Source organism: Acartia tonsa, chromosome 6 (assembly GCF_053477335.1).
Source record: "Acartia tonsa isolate MP-2025a chromosome 6, ASM5347733v1, whole genome shotgun sequence".
Taxonomy (NCBI): Eukaryota; Metazoa; Arthropoda; class Copepoda; order Calanoida; family Acartiidae; genus Acartia; species Acartia tonsa.
The window spans coordinates 11471487-11489555 of NC_137265.1; the positions used below are offsets into that span (position 1 = coordinate 11471487).

Here is an 18069-nt window from a genome sequence, read left to right on the forward strand (position 1 = left end):
AAATGGAGCATCCCGCACAAAATCACTATCCCACTTGACTCCTCTTACAAGACAAAACTCCTTAAACTGCTCCTCTACAGTCTGTTGGCTTACACTACCGCCGGCCACCTTTTTATAGGCCTTAAGCACTTCAGCCCTTTCCTCAATTAAAGGAAATATATCCAACAATTGATTCTCATATTCGGTCAAACAACTCTCACGAACATTCATCCAATTTCAATTCCCAACAGGACCCAAAAACTCAATCTGCGAAAACTTCAAATGTCCAGGAGCACTTTTCACCCTTTTAGCCTCAAAATTCGTAGAATCCAATTTAGCCTCCACACTCAAACGATTAATGAAAGATGTATTAAACGAATCATCTCCCGTCGCTTTGACTGCAGATACACTAGCCCCCATACTTGTCTCATACAAAAAACCGCTAATATCCCCATCCGCTGGCAATTGCGCCACCTTTTTCTTAATAGTAGCCAAATCAACATCATAACCTAACTTCTTATGCTCATCAGAGTTCTTAAACTCTTTCACCTTATTCTCCAGCCGTTTATTCGCCGCCGTTAACTTATCCACCTGACCTTTGACAGTCGTATGCTCCTTCAACATTGCCCTAACATATTTTTTTATGCTTTCAGGCACAACGTCATTCTCCACCTCGCCCAACGCCAACTCCACATTCGCATTGGCACCTGCACCAGCATCCTCAGCCGCAGCATCCTCCTCCTCCCAATTTTCGGGAGTTCCATCATCATCCTGACTGTCAGTCTCCCGAGGAGGTTTAGGCGGCCGTCCACGCTTGCCTTCATTTTTACCCCGCTCTCCTTTTTCACCATCAGCCATATCCGAGCACTAGAACTAGATCCGCCGTGAAATTTAGATCAGAAGAGTTAAAGAATGAAATTCCACAGAAACCTGAAATATAAATCAAGTTAAAAATATAAAAGAATAAAACAAAACTGTGAAAAATCCGAGATAAAAAAATATCTCAAAAAGTGATTGACTCCAAATTAAACACCACTTCCCCCACCCTTAACTCAGCAGTAGGTCTAAATAACACGTAGCACAATAAGACTGCGCCAAATGTGATATAGACAGACTTACATAAGTTAATGATAGAGTAGACTTAATGTTCAATTCAAAATGCAAACAGATTTTTAAGTATTTATTATATTGGATTAAATGCAGTTTTTGAGTAAATAAGATTATATATTGATACTATATTTAGAAATGATTAAATATGTTAATAAGTCAAAACTACTGATTATTCAAAGCTGGATAGTTCTGAAGCAGCAGGATGTCTGTCTGTATATCAGGACACCAAGCAACAGGATGACTGTCTGTTTAATTAATACAATGTATTAATTAACTATGCACTTTGAAGGGGTAGAATATCTGCCTATGCAAACTATCTAAAGTAGTAGGATGTCTGTGAATAGCTGTATTGGTCTTAATAAAGACTCGAACCCAAACCAGATAATGTTCTGTGTTAGGACTCTCAATATCAACTGACTTAAATATATTTTCTCTTTATTCTTTCTGAGAGCAATTAAAGAGTAATTAAGAGTAACAACTAACATATGTCTGCAAACTTAAATATATGACATCACAACATAAATATATGACATTAATGTGTATATATTTTAATATATCCTTAAGAATATATACATGTTTCCTTATTTCGAAATGTTTATGAATCATTTTAACTGATATAACAAGTTATAACAACTGTATATCTATAATACAAAGTAGAACGATGTCTGTCTGTCCGTCTGTCTGTCTGTCCGTCTGTCTGTCCGTCTGTCCGTCTGTCCGTCTGTCTGTCCGTCTGAAGCTTAAGATCTCGGTAACCGCTGAACCGATTGGGCTCTACTCTTCAGGGATTATACCTACTGGTCCTGTGGTGGTTTTAAGATATTTTCTTGAGGGGTGGGACACCCCTAACCCCCCCAAAAATAAAAAAATCCCTCCCTAAGGGGAGACTTCAACGTCAAATAAGGTGGTATCGTACATAAAAAATTAAATTTAACAAACAAAAACATTTAAAGTGCCACTAGAGGCCTCTAGGGGCGTAGCCGCTAGTCCTTATATAAAAGTAACAAGAGTGTCTGTCTGTATGTCTCTCTGAATCGATATGGTTATCCACTCAACTAAAATAAATCTTTTAATCTATTTTAAAATATTTTTAACAAATGCTAATGAGCAAGAAGTGCGATTTTGATATTAGTTATTGAATAATAACATTCCATTGAAGACTTAATACCTCAATATACAAATAATAAGTATTAAATACATATGTATAACATAAAACATAGTGCTATAAAGGAAAGTACAAGGTTGCATGTGTATGTCCAGCAGTAATTTCTAAATTCACTGGACTGTGGAAGTGAAGAAGTTTTTTATAGTGACTATAAAAATGAAGCCATACTGGCCCATTATTGGTCAATTAAAATGTATACTGGCATGCCATTAACAAATTAGCCTATCATTGGTCAATTTTATTACATGACGTCATTTTTTATAGGAACAAGAAACAGCTTCAAAAGTGGACAATATTTAATAGTGGGCAGGTTTTTGAATTATAGAACTCAAAAAAAAAATTAGAACAAGATTAACTAAATTGCAGAATATTAGTATCCTATCTCCTGTTTATCCTATTTCATATTTGTGTCAAAATTGAATTTTTTATAATATTTCTATTGTAAAGTTTACAAATGTAGATTTAATAACTGTATCAAACATGAGGGTGCACTAAAACATATTATTGAACTAGTCTGTATCATTTCTACAGCAAGCGTATTTTTGTTTGTGTCCTACAATAAGTATTGTGTAAAGAAAAAAAAACAAGACTGCACAAAAACTGTATTCTTAAAATAAAATAAATTCATAGAATGAATGCAAAAATATAGTTCGTTCGTAATATCTAAAACTAATATTTTAAAAACACCCTTTTAAGCATGTTTACTATTATGTTATAAAATTCCATATTGATATGATTACAAAAGATGGGGGAGGGGGATAGAAGGGGGTTTCTAACACTCTACTGTCCTTATTATTCACAATAGAGCTACCATTAGAAAGAAAGTAAAATAACTCATGAGAAAATGATTTAATTCGTCTTTTAGGAATTTATAAAAACTGTTATCTTTTCGACATGCTGAAATGAAAAAGATTTTCATGAAATTTACTTTCGTTATTATGACAAAGCCAGCTTTATAGATATTATAACTCAATTCTATTCTGATTGAATATGACAATTTTTCATAGTGAAATTTGCATAGATTAAGACCAAAGTATCTTTCATATTAGAACAGAAAGAATAAGAGAAACCACATGGAAGTTCAGATACCAACATATGACAAAGGAAAAATTAACATGGATTTCTTTATCCCTGAGTTCTACTGCAATCTATGTATATTATTTTCTATGGCCCTCCATAAATTGACATGAAAAGAGGTATTAAAATATTATAATAAGAATATAACTTTCATAGATGCTCAATATTTGGAATTAGTGGCTACGTCCCTAGCATCTAACAACAGCTTAAAACAATCCCAAGACATAAATCTAAAAATAAAGTAGACTAAAACCATTACAGGACCATTGTGATGCTAACTTAAAGTGAATAAGCTTCAGACCAAAAACTCTCACTACTTCATATCATAGATAGGTATACATAATACATATATATAATACAATGGTTTGCGCCCCTGGTATCTAGGGACAGAGAAATAGACTAAAGTTATTCTAAGACTTAAATCCAAATATAAAATAGCCTAAAATAACCCATTGACACACGTGAAGCTTTCCTTAAATGGAAAAACTAAATTAGTTCAGTAGTAATCAAAATCTGAAGCTCCAGACAAAAAAAACTTTAAGAAGCCTAAATTCATTCGCTTTTTCATTTATGTATTATTTATATTGAAATATATAAACTAATATAGTATACAATTCATCCAATAACAACACTATTTAAATCTTTTTATTCTTTGGTGTTTTAACAATATTACAGAATTTATTTAGCCGAAGTCAAATTGGGGGTGACTTATCTGTGACTAGAGAATATTTTTTTACTTTTGCAGCTCAGTTACATTTGCAGGTAAAACTTTCAAGCCCAACTGTACATTTTTTTATGTTTAAAAAAATTTAAAAACCGCGCGACGAATGCGTTATTCCGGCCCCATGTAGGACCTCAGATTTGTAGAATATACCAGGATGACAACATCAATAAAAGCGAAGCACTGAAACGGCAGGACAAACGGACTTTAACACTTGTAAAGTGTCTGAACTGAATAATCAGAATATAAAAGTATAAGAGTCGAAGCAAAATTGTAAGTAAATTTGTTGAAAAACTGATTCAGGATAATGTTTATGGACATACTTACATTTTTAGGACTTGATTATAGAGTTGTTTCGCTTATAATATTGTTCTTTGATGTCCCAGGAATCAATATACCAAAAATCAGATAAACGGATAATTAGATCACATAAAAATTTGTTGTTGAAAAAGTAGAAAAATCAACATGTTTAAAATGGACGTACGGACATTCTGGTAATGATTATAGAGTTGCTACGCATTCTAAATCGTACCTTATTACAGAAATCATCATGCAAAGTTTGAAATCGATAGGACAATTCTAACATGCCTAAATTAACGAATAAAAGCTATCTATCTCGGACGGACGGACGGACCGACCCTTATTATAGAAAAGCTTCGCTTTTAAAAATTATAAATTTGCTATTCACATAATTTTGAAGTCTAAAATATACTGAAATTGTATTGCTGTAACAATTTAATGTAAATACTTGGGTTGCAAGCTAATATTAGATTCCTAAAATTATGTAATTCTTTAATATCACAACAAGAAATAGAAGTAATTATGACCTTATAACTAGGTGTAATTCTACAGTACTTACAAGACCTTAGGCCCTAAGGTAAAAGGTGAGATTTCATGCCTGTCACATTAACAATAGCATAGTTGCTCTTTATTTAAAATTTCTTTAAATCTAGAGCTAGCAAGGACGATTATGTCCAAAATAGGGCAGCAACAAAATTTAATTCCTTTTAGACTTTTTCTGATATTAGATAGATAGATTTTGAATTCAGTATTATTCACCTTTTTGACGTAAGAATGTAATGAAGGAGGAATGGACTTAGTGGGGCATATTTATGTTATGATTTAGCATCGCTACTAAAAAGTCAAATAACCTTTTTTTAAAGCAACAGCTTTAGTTCCGATAGCCTATGACCTATCAAATTACTATAAATGAGATAAAAGACCTATTTTTTTTTATCTTGAAATAAAATAATTTTTCATTCAAGTCTCTTAAATGTGTTTTTAATTATTGAAAAAATCAACATTTTTCTTACCCATAAGGGGATTCTTTTCCCTAATATTTACTTTTAAAAAATTGATGATTATTTTATTTATTTGACTATATCTATATAACTGCAAATAATAACATAATATAATAAATATAATAATAAAACCAATATTAAAAATCTAATTCATAAAATTTATGTGAAATTGGAAATATGAATGGATTTAGTTCCTAAAGTAAATAAATGTTAGGATATCACATGACAATAGTAGGCTTAATATAGCGATGAATTGACTGTTATACAGTAAAATTAAAGGACTGTAGGTCCTAGCATTAATACAAATACTCACAGTAGTGCAGCACAGTAGGATTTAAAGTTAGTTTGGTTTTGGAATGGGGGAGGGAGGGGGTGGCTACACACACCCTATAAGACTTTAAAGGGACACTTTGCCATCATCCAAATTATTGAACAAAATATCTCGCAAACTTCACCAATAAAAACACTTGGAGTAGACACTTTTGTTTTGAACTTATAAAAAGACACAAAAATGTTATATTTTGTTTAATTTCTTCTCTTTTTGAAAGTGACCAGGAATAGCCTAGTACCTGCCTAGGGCGGCTGTCTTAACCTCTTTTCGAGGAAGCTTTGTGTTTATCAAGTTCGAAATTAAATTCCTTATCATTAAACCAAAATCAAAGCGCAAATGTCGTCTTTTAGGGCTTTCCTTTCATAATGTGGCGCGGCATAGAGTGTTTGTTTATTTTGAAGCGCACGTTCTTTACTTTTGAATGAGATATGAGAGTGTGAAGATTGCGGAGAACAAAATTGGGCCTATCATTGGTCTCATTGAGTGTGAACTACCCTAGTATATCAGGGATTTGAAACCATAAGAGCTTCAGGTAGAATTTGTTAATTTGATTAAGAAGTATGGTGTATAGGACGATTATATGTAGTTTTAAAAAAAAAAGGCTTTAGCCAGCTAAGCATGAAACTTAATTATGATAATATATGTTTTAGTAATTTTTATGTGCCTTATTGTTGCATTTAACAATGATTTATCAAACCAAATAATTTTCCTTTAAAAGCCAAAGTTTCCAAAGATTCTTTAACCATAAGAAAAGAAAAAGATTTTTTTTAGTGCTCAAAGTTTTAAGATAACGAATAATATTTTATTCTGTTTATTAATTGATCTTGTAATTTCAGGTCTTTTGAAATAATTTCATCAATAAATCTATATTCAAACCTGCTGTTGAATCTTGATGGTTCCTGGTATTGGGGGTTTTGTCTGTTCACCAACTGATCTCGTGAACTTCCCGCTAATTCGGAAGTCCAAGCTCAACCAAAGTGTCATGGTTGAGACAATTTCAAAATATCTGATGAATAGGCGTTAGCATTCATCAAGAGATCAATAGCATCTAGTGAATTATTGATGCAATAAACTGTGACAATTTTTCTGTGAAATAAGTACCTAGTGAATCAATATGCCACTAACCAAAAAGCAGAAAATTGAGCGAGCAATCGCTATTGGCAGTGAAAGGCTAGAAGTTTTTGATGAACAGTTAAAATTGTTTTATGACAATCTAAAAGCCTGCCAAAGTTTTAGTTCATGTGAAAATGTGAATGTAAAATCAATTCGTGACATTTTTAGTGAGGTCAAGGACCAATCTGACCTAATAAAAAGTCTAAAACCTGCCGTGGAGACTAGTGAGCTGCGCGAGTTTAAGCGTGATTTGGATGAAGCTAGTGAGCAAAAAACTGTTGCAGATAAAGTTTATGCGTCGTTGGAGCAGTGTACAAAAATTCTGTACTGGCTTGACAATGATTCAGATGACGCGAGGTCAAGCACTGTCGCCAGGAACCTCGACGTCATTGAGAAGGTGAAGATGGACATGGGAGTGCTTAAAATTTCCGTGGAGTTGCGCCAAGAAGTACGTGATATGTACCGAAGGCTTAGAGAGATGGAACGTCGTTCATCTAACCTGGATGAGAGTGGGACACCTGCCATGCTCTCCAGAAGTATGTCTGCCGTGGATATTCGGAGTTCCAACCCGCAGTATGGGCGCTGGGACAACAGTTTATTGCCGTCGTTCGACGGTACTGACACGGATTACCCAAACTTTAAACAGGTCTTTAAGGATCTATGCTCTGGTTATGGATTTGCTGACCAGAGGTTAAGCCTGATGTTGTGTATGGAGAAGGTGATAACCAACCCGGAACTACGCAAGCAAGTGTCAGCGATTAGAGATCACAATGAACAATGGGCGTTTCTTGACCAGATGTTTTTATCAAACACTCGCCGGTTCATGAGGATTTTAACTAAGTTGAACAAGATGAAACCTGTGGATAAACCTGTGGACGTGGTTAGCGCAATTGCTACCTTCAAGAGCATGATGCAGGAGGTAGAAGCCATCGTTGGTTCTGCAGCTAAGGATTACAACCACCTAACTCTCATTCATATTTTTAAAGACAAGTGCCCTGAAAATTTGAGGGACAAAATTATGATGGAGCTTGGTAGCATGAACCAACCAAACATCCCGAAGATTGTTGAACTGCTGGAGAGGACCAGAGGTGCCATGTTGGCCGGTGATATGTCCTATGATAGTGGCGCCGGCAAGAGAAATCGTGATAGAGCTGCCGCCGCACAAGTATCTGGCCGCAGCGACGATAAGAATGGAAAGGCTGGAAAGGGCAAGGCTTCCAAGTGGAACAGTGCATGTCCTGTGGAGAGCTGCAAGGAGAAACACCCGATTTTCCGTTGCCTCACGTTTAAGAAGATGGATGTGGTTGACCGGAAGAAAGTTGTCCAGCAGAAGAAGTTATGTGAACTCTGCTTGTGCGACGGCCATACTGCTGACAAGTGTAATAAATCTGAGAAGCTTGGTGTTTGTGGTACTAATAATTGCGACAGATACCATTCCAGGTTACTCCATGAGGCTAGTGCTGGTGTGAATACAGTCTACAAGTCAAGTTCTGCACCCAGCCCCTGTACCTTCTTACTTCAGTTAGTTCCTGTTGTAGCACCTGGCGGCGGCACCTGCCAAGCCACGGTAATGTTTGACTCCGGGGCAAATTTGCCACTTGTGTCTGAGAAGTTATCCAACAAGTTGAAGCTGAAATCTACTGGCAGATATACAACTATTTCTGTAGCTGATGGCAGTGAGTCTTCCTGCCGCAATGTTGTGTTTTATCTGAAGGATAGGGACGGCAATCTGAGGGAGTTTGAGGCAGCTGTCATGCCTACCCTCGGCGGGGCCAACGAGATGCGCTCGGTCCACCCCGAAACTGCCGCCGAGATATTTAAAATGCCGCCAGAAAGGTTTACATATATTAGTGGAGGCTTAGATATCATCATTGGAAATACACATCCTGACGTGTTTCCTTCAACCTACCAGAAAGTGGGCCAGTCTATGTTGTGGCGAACCATTTTTGGTAGTGGTTTTATCTGTACGAGTGCTGATGGTGGAGCTGGAGATCAAAAGTCGGCTTATAAGGCTGTCAGTGTCAGTGGAGGCACTTTGCCAGACTTTCTGACGTCTGAATCGTTTGGCATACAGCCGCAGGCACTTTGTCCAGGATGTACTGCTTGTCAAGAGTGCAAGGCTATGGCCGACGGCACTACCTGGGACCAGCGTGAGAGGCAGAGGATAATTGAGGCAGGTTTAACACTAGACTTGCAGTCCAACAAGTGGACAGGTCAATATGCTTATATTGAAGATCCTCACACTTTACCCTACAATGAAAGTTTAGCCCGCAAAATTGCTGAAAAGGATCGTGCCAGGATGGTCAAGGAAGGTACCTATGGAATGTATGTGGAGGTATTCAACGACGCCATAAGAAGAGGCGTTTTCCAAAAAGCCACGCCTGAAGAGTTGCAGTATGAAGGACCTAAGTCTTGTTCATCAATAGTGGTTGCTTTCAAGGAGGATTCAAGTTCCACACCCATGCGATTGTGTGCAAATAGTTCTCTGACGTTCAAGGGTACCAGTTTTAATAACATAATGCTGGGAGGCCCGCCGCCAATGCAGAAGATTTTTTATCATTTGATGCTTTTCCGCGGTTACAAGGTTGGTATAACCGCGGATATCTCCAAGTTTTATAACTCCATCCTGGCCACAGAGTTCGACAGCCAGATGAAGAGAGTTTTATTTTCCCCGACGCCAGATGGTCCACTTGAAATTTACCTGACCAAAGTTGTAAATTTCGGCGAGTTAGCTGCGGGAAATTTGGCAGTTACAGCCCTGAAGTTGACGTCCCGCCTGTTCGGCGGAAAGAGTGAAGCAGAGGTGAAGGAGATGTATGGAGAGGGACAAATAAATGGTAGTGAAATTGTTGCCAAACCTGAATTATGGAAGGAGCCACAAATACATACCTACCCTGATGAGGAATTCAAGTTACCTCAGATTCCAGTTGCAGTCAAGCTTGAGAAGCACAGCTTCATAGATGACGTTATTTCGGGAGCAGGATCGAAGCCAGAAGCCAGGGAGATGATGAAAGAGGCCGACAGGATTATCGGTAAAGGTAGTTTTTCCTTCAAACAAGTCATTTATTCTGGAGATGATTGCCAGCATACCAAGGTTCTCGGGCTGATATGGAAGCCAGCCACCGATGTGTTGTCCATCGCCACAAGAGTCAACCAAGATGGTAAAGTCAAGGGAAGGAAGGTGAAAGAGGATGCTGATTTGTACAACCTCCAGGACGCCTTGGACGAGAATCTGACAAAGAAGATGGTCCATAGGTTCGCCGCCCAAACCTTCGACCCGATTGGGCTTTGCAGCCCTATTCTGTTGAGAATTAAACTTGTCCTGCGGAAAACCTGTTTGCTGAATTTGGGCTGGCAAGATTTCATTCCAAAAAGTCTACGGGATGAACTTGTTCAGTCGCTGGAGGACAGAGCTGAGGTCGCTAAATTGGAGTTTGACCGTTGTGTGGTCCCGGATGAACCAACTGGCCTTCCATCCTTGATGATGTTTTCGGATGGGTCATCAGAGGCTTATGCATCTAATGCATATTTGAGGTGGCCAACTAGACAAGGTTTTGAAACGTTTCTGCTAGCCACCAAGTCAAGAGTTGCGCCGGTCAAGTGTGAGTCAATTCCACGCCTTGAGTTGATGGGGTGCCAGATGTCCACAAGGTTGGCAAAGTCCGTCAGAGATGCCCTGCCCTTTGATATTATCAGAGTGATGTATTTTACTGATTCATCGTGTGTTTTATCACAAATAGTTTCCAACAGTGCTATGTTGAACACATTTAATTCTCATCGTATTGGAGAAATTCAATCTGCGACCAACAAGGATGACTGGAGGTGGGTCCCGGGGACGCAAAACGTTGCAGATTTGGGCACCAGAAGCACCTGCAAAGTATCAGATTTGGGACCAGGTTCCAGGTACAGATTGGGCCCAGAATGGTTGCGCCAGGATGAAAGTGCGTGGCCGGTGAAAACTGCCGAAGAAGTCAAGCAGGTTTTACCCCCTGAGGAGTTGAATACCAAAATGGTTAAGTTATGTTCAATGAAAGTTGCCGGAGAAGCCGCTGAAGATGTCTTTAGGTTTAAGCACAGGAGGTCATTTGGACAGGCCAAACGTATTATGGCAGCTGTCCTGCAAGTTGCGAACACCTGGTTGAAGAAGCTAAAGAGCAGACAAGAAGGTAAGGCTACAGCCGCTGGTAGTCATGTAGCAGCCGCAGATGCTGTGTACAAGCCGTCTTTGTACAATTTTATGGCGGCGGCGGAACTTTTCATTGTGTCACGAAGCCAAGAGGATGAGTGGATAAATGATGCTAAAGGCAATTATGCGTCATTAAATCCATTAGTGCATGAAGTATCATTGACCTGGCCTGTCGTTGGTCCCAGTGGAAATTATGTGACCAGGGAGATGAGGATTCTTAAAATGGTTGGTCGAGGACAGCCAGTCATTGACGCCATTACTGGCGGCCGTAAAATGATATTTGAAGACATGCCAGGTTTAATAATTTTGGAGCCTGGTAATTGGTTAGCTGCTGTTTTTATGAGAGAAGCGCATGTTGAGCTTCACTCTGGTGTCCGTGGAACTTTAGCTGAGAGCCGCCGTTGGTGCTGGATTGTGAAGGCAAGGAGGTTGGCCATCATGGAAGTGAAGAAATGTTGGCCCTGCAGTGTTGAGAGGGCTAAGGAATGTCGTGCTACCATGAAGGAGGTGTTACCTGACAAGTTGGTCCCGAGCAGGCCTTTTGAAGCTGTGCAAGTCGACCTGATGGGTCCGCTGGTTACGAGGAGAGCTGCCGCCAAAACGAGGAGTCAGACAGCAACGAAGAAGGTGTGGGTGTTCGTGGTGGTCTGCAGATTCTCAGGGGCGTTGTGGTTAGATGCCTTGGAAAAGTATGATACCGGCAGTATCCTGTTGTCCCTGCGCAAGTTGGAAGCTGTTCATTGTCTGCCGAAGATCATAGTAAGTGACATGGGCACACAATTATCCGGTGCTCGCAAGGTTTTAGAGCAGAAGTTGGGCAGCCAGGTAGAGTTTTCTTGGTCTCAGATCCCGGCCCGAGCCCACCATTATATTGGGCAGGCTGAGAAAATGGTGGGATTAACCAAGAGATTGCTGTCCAAGAAGTTGGTGAATAGTTCTGTTAATTTCAACGAGCTCCTGGTGCTGTTGGCGGAGGTCAGTAAAATTATGAATAGCAGACCACTGACGATTGAAGCTGCGAACGACGTGGAGAATTGGCGGCTAATTACCCCTGGCCAGCTGCTGGGAAATGTTGACCGCCAGCCGTTGTGCAATGTGGCGATGAAACCGGAGGACCAAATTTCCTCCAGGTTGAAGTTGTTGGAAGATTTATCTGCCCAGTTTTGGACTGCCTACCGCCAGGAGATCCTACCGAAGATATTACGGATGTCCAAGTGGAAGGATGAGATGGCAGAGCCACTAGCTGATGGAGATGTAGTTCTGGTTACGAGTACCAATCCGCTGATGAGATGTTTGAGGATGGGCCGAGTGACGAGAATTGAGGATGGAAGAAAGACGGCAAGAGTCTTGTTCAGACTGACAGATAAATCTCCCCTAGAAGAACATGCTGTATCAGTCAGGCAGTTGTTAAAAATTATGATTAATAATTGATTCTTATTTTATGGAAATTGAGTTTTTTTTTAGTAAAAAGCCACATTTTTCATATGCCTATTTTTATGCCTAAAATAAGAATCAAATGAAATGCGATTAAATATTCTTCTATTTCATATGCTCAAATTTAATTTTATTGAGTTTAATTTCTTTTCAAAAGTACAATTCATTTTAAAACTTACCTGAAAAGTTTAACAAAAAGGAATAAATGTGTCGAGGTTGCGTGATTCGATATTTATTCTAAGAAAAAAATCAAGTATTTTTTTAGCAGATTTTTTAAAAAAATTATATATGAATTTCAATCAAGTAAAACATTTTTATTCAGATCAAGGAATGATTGAAAATTCATATTTAAAGTCTCATTTTTTTTTACAAAGAAAAAATTGGTATTTTTTTTTCATAATTTCAATGAAAATTCTAACGAGGATATTATTATTTTGCTATTCTTTAAGTATTAAAAAGTTTTATTTGTTGATTAAGATATTACAGTTCTTATTCATTAGGTTTGAAAAACTTTCTGCCCAAGGATTTTGAAAGATTTTTTCTTACTACTCTTTTTGATGCTTAACAAATTTAGTTTTAAGTACCTATAAATCTTAAATTTCTTGTCTAAGATTTATTTCGTTTTATTTTTACCATTATTGTTTACATTTACATTTCAACCTGATTTCGTAGGTACTTATTGATTTATTAATAATGATTTATTACCTATTGATTATGAAATGATTATTATTTAATATAGTTGTTATATTTACAACATCATGATTAATAGGATTATCTATTTTAGGATTGTGTATGTGATCTTGTGATTGTCATGTGCATGGAATGTTGTATGGTACAAACCAATCCCCATCCTTCTATCCTAAAATGTGAGGTATTATGAGTCCTAGTGAGGAGTATAATATTGTGTATGCGTTTCACGGGGTTTCATTTAGTTAGGAGCAAAATTGTCACGTTTTCGGGATGTGGCCATTCTCATGTGATTATGGTGAGTTGAGTTTAGTGAGAAATGTTGCTAGTGCTCAGCGCGAAAAAAACCTTGAATCTCGTTAAGGAAGTTAATTTGACTTTCAAACGGGGGGTGTGTCTTAACCTCTTTTCGAGGAAGCTTTGTGTTTATCAAGTTCGAAATTAAATTCCTTATCATTAAACCAAAATCAAAGCGCAAATGTCGTCTTTTAGGGCTTTCCTTTCATAATGTGGCGCGGCATAGAGTGTTTGTTTATTTTGAAGCGCACGTTCTTTACTTTTGAATGAGATATGAGAGTGTGAAGATTGCGGAGAACAAAATTGGGCCTATCATTGGTCTCATTGAGTGTGAACTACCCTAGTATATCAGGGATTTGAAACCATAAGAGCTTCAGGTAGAATTTGTTAATTTGATTAAGAAGTATGGTGTATAGGACGATTATATGTAGTTTTAAAAAAAAAAGGCTTTAGCCAGCTAAGCATGAAACTTAATTATGATAATATATGTTTTAGTAATTTTTATGTGCCTTATTGTTGCATTTAACAATGATTTATCAAACCAAATAATTTTCCTTTAAAAGCCAAAGTTTCCAAAGATTCTTTAACCATAAGAAAAGAAAAAGATTTTTTTTAGTGCTCAAAGTTTTAAGATAACGAATAATATTTTATTCTGTTTATTAATTGATCTTGTAATTTCAGGTCTTTTGAAATAATTTCATCAATAAATCTATATTCAAACCTGCTGTTGAATCTTGATGGTTCCTGGTATTGGGGGTTTTGTCTGTTCACCAACTGATCTCGTGAACTTCCCGCTAATTCGGAAGTCCAAGCTCAACCAAAGTGTCATGGTTGAGACAGCGGCTAATATAAAATATATTTAAAAAAAACACACAAATACTAAGCTGTTTATAGTGCCTATACAAAAAATGACGTCGTACATTACAAATGACCAATGATAGGCCAATACAAAGGCTAAATTACCAATAGCAGTCCAGTATACATTTTAAATGACCAATGGTAGGCCAGTAATGGCGTCATTTTTAATAGGCTTCCACACATATATCCAGCTACTTAGATATATTTCCAAATTTGCATTTTTGAAAAAAAATGTTTTCCTAGTTTCCCTGTATTCTCACACTGACACCCACCCACACAAACACACACACTCACACACACACACACACACACACATACTAACATATCCAAACACACAGACAAAGGCACACATGACATACGGACGGACAGGGCCCCTATTGTAGTATAAATTCAATCAAATACCTTTGCTTAATCCATCAAAAATTGATCCTACTATTTGACATGTTTCTATTTTTCCAAGGACAAATGGAATTGGAAATGGAGTAAAAAATAGGAACTTTATGATTTTATTGGTTAGTTGTTCTACATTTATGGTGATTATGTCCGAAAGTGCGACAGGACGTTTAGCTGCGCGTAAATATGTTACTTTAATAAAAAGGTATCTTAGCATCATATAGCAAAATATAGAAACATTTATATAAATTTGTTGGACATTTTTTGAAACAAACCTTTTCGATTTGATATTATTTATAAATGGTGATTACTATGACAATATGGCACTACTTAAAAGGCACCACCATTTCATAGGAAGCTTTTTAATCAAGCGTTGACACTCTAGACTCTAGATTGGAAACTGTTTGTTTGTTGTGTGTGTTAGCTTAGCTTTGATTGATTTAGTCATTCTTGTTTTAAAAATCCTTGGATTTTAATTAATCAAATTATGTCAACTATTTGTTATCATCTAAGTGTGAAATCATTATAAAATTATGCCAATTTATTTGGCTTAAATGAGTTAAAATAACAAGGAAGACTTTGGATGAAGTTATCTGCTTAAAAAAATACAATTGTAAAAGAAAAGATAAAAATCTAAAACTACGGACTTAATAGAACGATTTCTTGGAAGTTTTGAATGTTTTCAAAAGTATTTAGGGAGAAAAATCTTCGGACTTGAAAAAGTTTGGAAAAATCTTCCAATGATAATATAATAAATATTTAATAAGCTAAGAAAAATAGAAATTGGAGAGTCTTTAACACACAAAATAATTTTGTTAGACAGTTAGGGAGACGAATGGTTATAAAGATGCTATGAATCCTAAATTATTATGAAGTTTATGAGAAATATGTAAGCAATGTTGTTATCATTGTGTTATATATTTATTGATTCTACATAATACAGTTAGGGAGTTGAATCCATTTTTATAGAATCAGAAATATAATCTATGATTATGGTTTGGACCCTCTAAAACTGTAATCTACCTTTCCACTTTCCCCTCTCTTGGTGAAGATATCTTCAACGCCGATACGATTTTTGAAATGTAAGATTCTACTTTCCCTTCTCTTGGTGAAGATATCTTCAACGCCGATACGATTTTTGAAATATAAGATTCCACTTTCCCCTCTCTTGGTGAAGATATCTTCAACGCCGATACGATTTTTGAAATTTAAGATTCCACTTTTGCCTCTCTTGGTGAAGATATCTTCAACAAGAGAGACAAAAGTGGAATCTTATATTTCAAAAATCGTATCGGCGTTGAAGATATCTTCACCAAGAGAGGGGAAAGTGGAAGGGTAGATTACAGTTTTAGAGGGTCCAAACCATAATCATAGATTATATTTCTGCTTCTATAAAAATGGATTCAACTCCCTAACTGTAATATTGGATTAAAATGCTAAATTTGACTTTAATCACAAATATGACTGATAGCAACAATGGTGTTCAAACGAAACAGCTGGTGATTTAAAATTTATTTATATTTATAACCTATGAGTGTCCGTTTGTTTGTCGATCACTGTAGCTCAAATATTAATAAAAAAAATAATTACTATATATAAGTTTCAAAAATTTTAATGAATTAGAAAAATTCCATTATGTCATATTAAGTTATTTATTGGCAGTACCCTCGCCTTTACAAATTTACTTTTAGATGTACATCAAAGTATAAAAAAAAATTAAAATTTAGTAGAAAATGCTATAGCATTCTGAATTTTGTCATTTTTGTTAAAATTCCTTCCCCCTTCCATAAACCGGAAACCTAATTGATATGAGCATTATTTAATATAACAATGGGGCTATGTTAGGTGGGAGGGCTAACTACCCCCCCCCCCCCCACTCCCCGTGGAAAAATTCTATTTATCATTGTTAACAAAAAGATTATATGTTTACTATGAAATTATCAATAACTGAGTAATTAATACCATTAAAAGGAAATTGATAAATTCAATTATTAAATGGTTTTAAAATGATAAAAGAATTTAATTTTAAGGTGCTTATAGGTCAAGATCAAGTATCAAAATAAAACTTTAAAAAGTTCCAAAATGTTAAAAATCATCTCTTAGACAATAATGACACCTTTTTATACTTAAAATTCAAACTATCATTGCACCAATAGGAACCAGTCCAAAAATCGTGTTTTATTTTAGGTTAAACAAACTGAAAATGAATAAAATGTTTAAAACAAAATCTATCTATACTATGAGATTGAGAATTAGCTCAAAACTGTAATATTTTCTCTTTTTTCCAACTATATCTCTAATCTCTTTTCTCCCTCTTTTTCTTATTTCTCTTGGCTAGGTTTTACATTGTCATTCTTTTAAATTGGCACTGTGCGCCCTTTTTTTCGATATTTAAATTATACTTTATTATATGTAATAGAATTGCCTTTTATGAAAACGCCAAAGATATCTAAAACCTCAGGTTTTCAGCAATGCTTGGCATTTGTCTTAATAGGGTTTTATACCATAAATTCCTTGACTATTAAGAAATGAAACCATGAATAAGTGCGCAGCACATAACATTTAACTCCAATCCCTAGTGGTGTCTGGCGTACAGTAAAGTATTAATAATCTAATTGCAACTAGCGAATGCGCCCCTAGAGGAACGTTGACCCAATCCCCCATTTTCAATTTAAAAAGAAAAGGTTTCTTTGGGGGACCATTTTTTAGAGGTGAAATCTCTTTAGAGGTTGGAGGTACCCTACAAAAAAACATTCCTTGAAACTTTAATTAGCTTCACTGTAAAGTTACAGGTTAGCGGTTAGGGAGATCCTTCGCAACAGACAAAAATATCTTACTACTTTACATAAGAGAATTATGGCAACTTCTGTGTCAAAGTCAAAGTAAGGACGCACAGTGGAAATACAAAGAATCAACAAACTAAAGTATATTTCATATAAAATGTTGTTTTTACAAAGCATTTTATCCTAATTAGCTCCATCAAAGCACAGCTTTTCTAAATTGTAGTAGACCTACTGTTCTAATGTTTTAAATTTTAATCATTTAAAAGGAAAACCAAGTAAGTAATTTTAAGTTCATTATTTTAAGATGCAAGAATCAATAGGGATAAGACAATGTTCGATTAATGATGTAGATCCCCACTGATGATACACAAAATTACCCCTTTTATAGACGACAATTAGAGGTTAAGGTTTGGACACTCAATTTAATGAACCAAACAATCAAAATTCAAATTCAACAGAGTTGTTAAGCTTTGGGGACTTGTGTAATAAACAGCCTATTGTCCCCCCCTCCTTGTGTAAGATGACAACTTTTCCTCTTTATAATATTAACAGCGGCAAATAGGCCTTAAATTGGGGCACACTTTCGTGTGTATAAAACAAGCCTAATGACTAAACTAAGCTTCCCTAAATAGCA

At 36.3% G+C, this 18069-nt stretch overlaps 2 long non-coding RNA genes across 2 annotated transcripts; both read left to right on the plus strand.

Moving 5' to 3' along the window:
* Positions 1-6121: 6121 nt before the first annotated feature.
* On the plus strand, positions 6122-6559 carry LOC145321845 (uncharacterized). The gene is made up of 2 exons (XR_013880427.1): positions 6122-6216; positions 6521-6559. It is a non-coding gene; the product is annotated as an uncharacterized LOC145321845 (long non-coding RNA).
* A 7103-nt stretch (positions 6560-13662) lies between these two features.
* Positions 13663-14121, plus strand: LOC145323265 (uncharacterized). The gene is made up of 2 exons (XR_013880902.1): positions 13663-13778; positions 14083-14121. It is a non-coding gene; the product is annotated as an uncharacterized LOC145323265 (long non-coding RNA).
* Positions 14122-18069: the final 3948 nt, after the last annotated feature.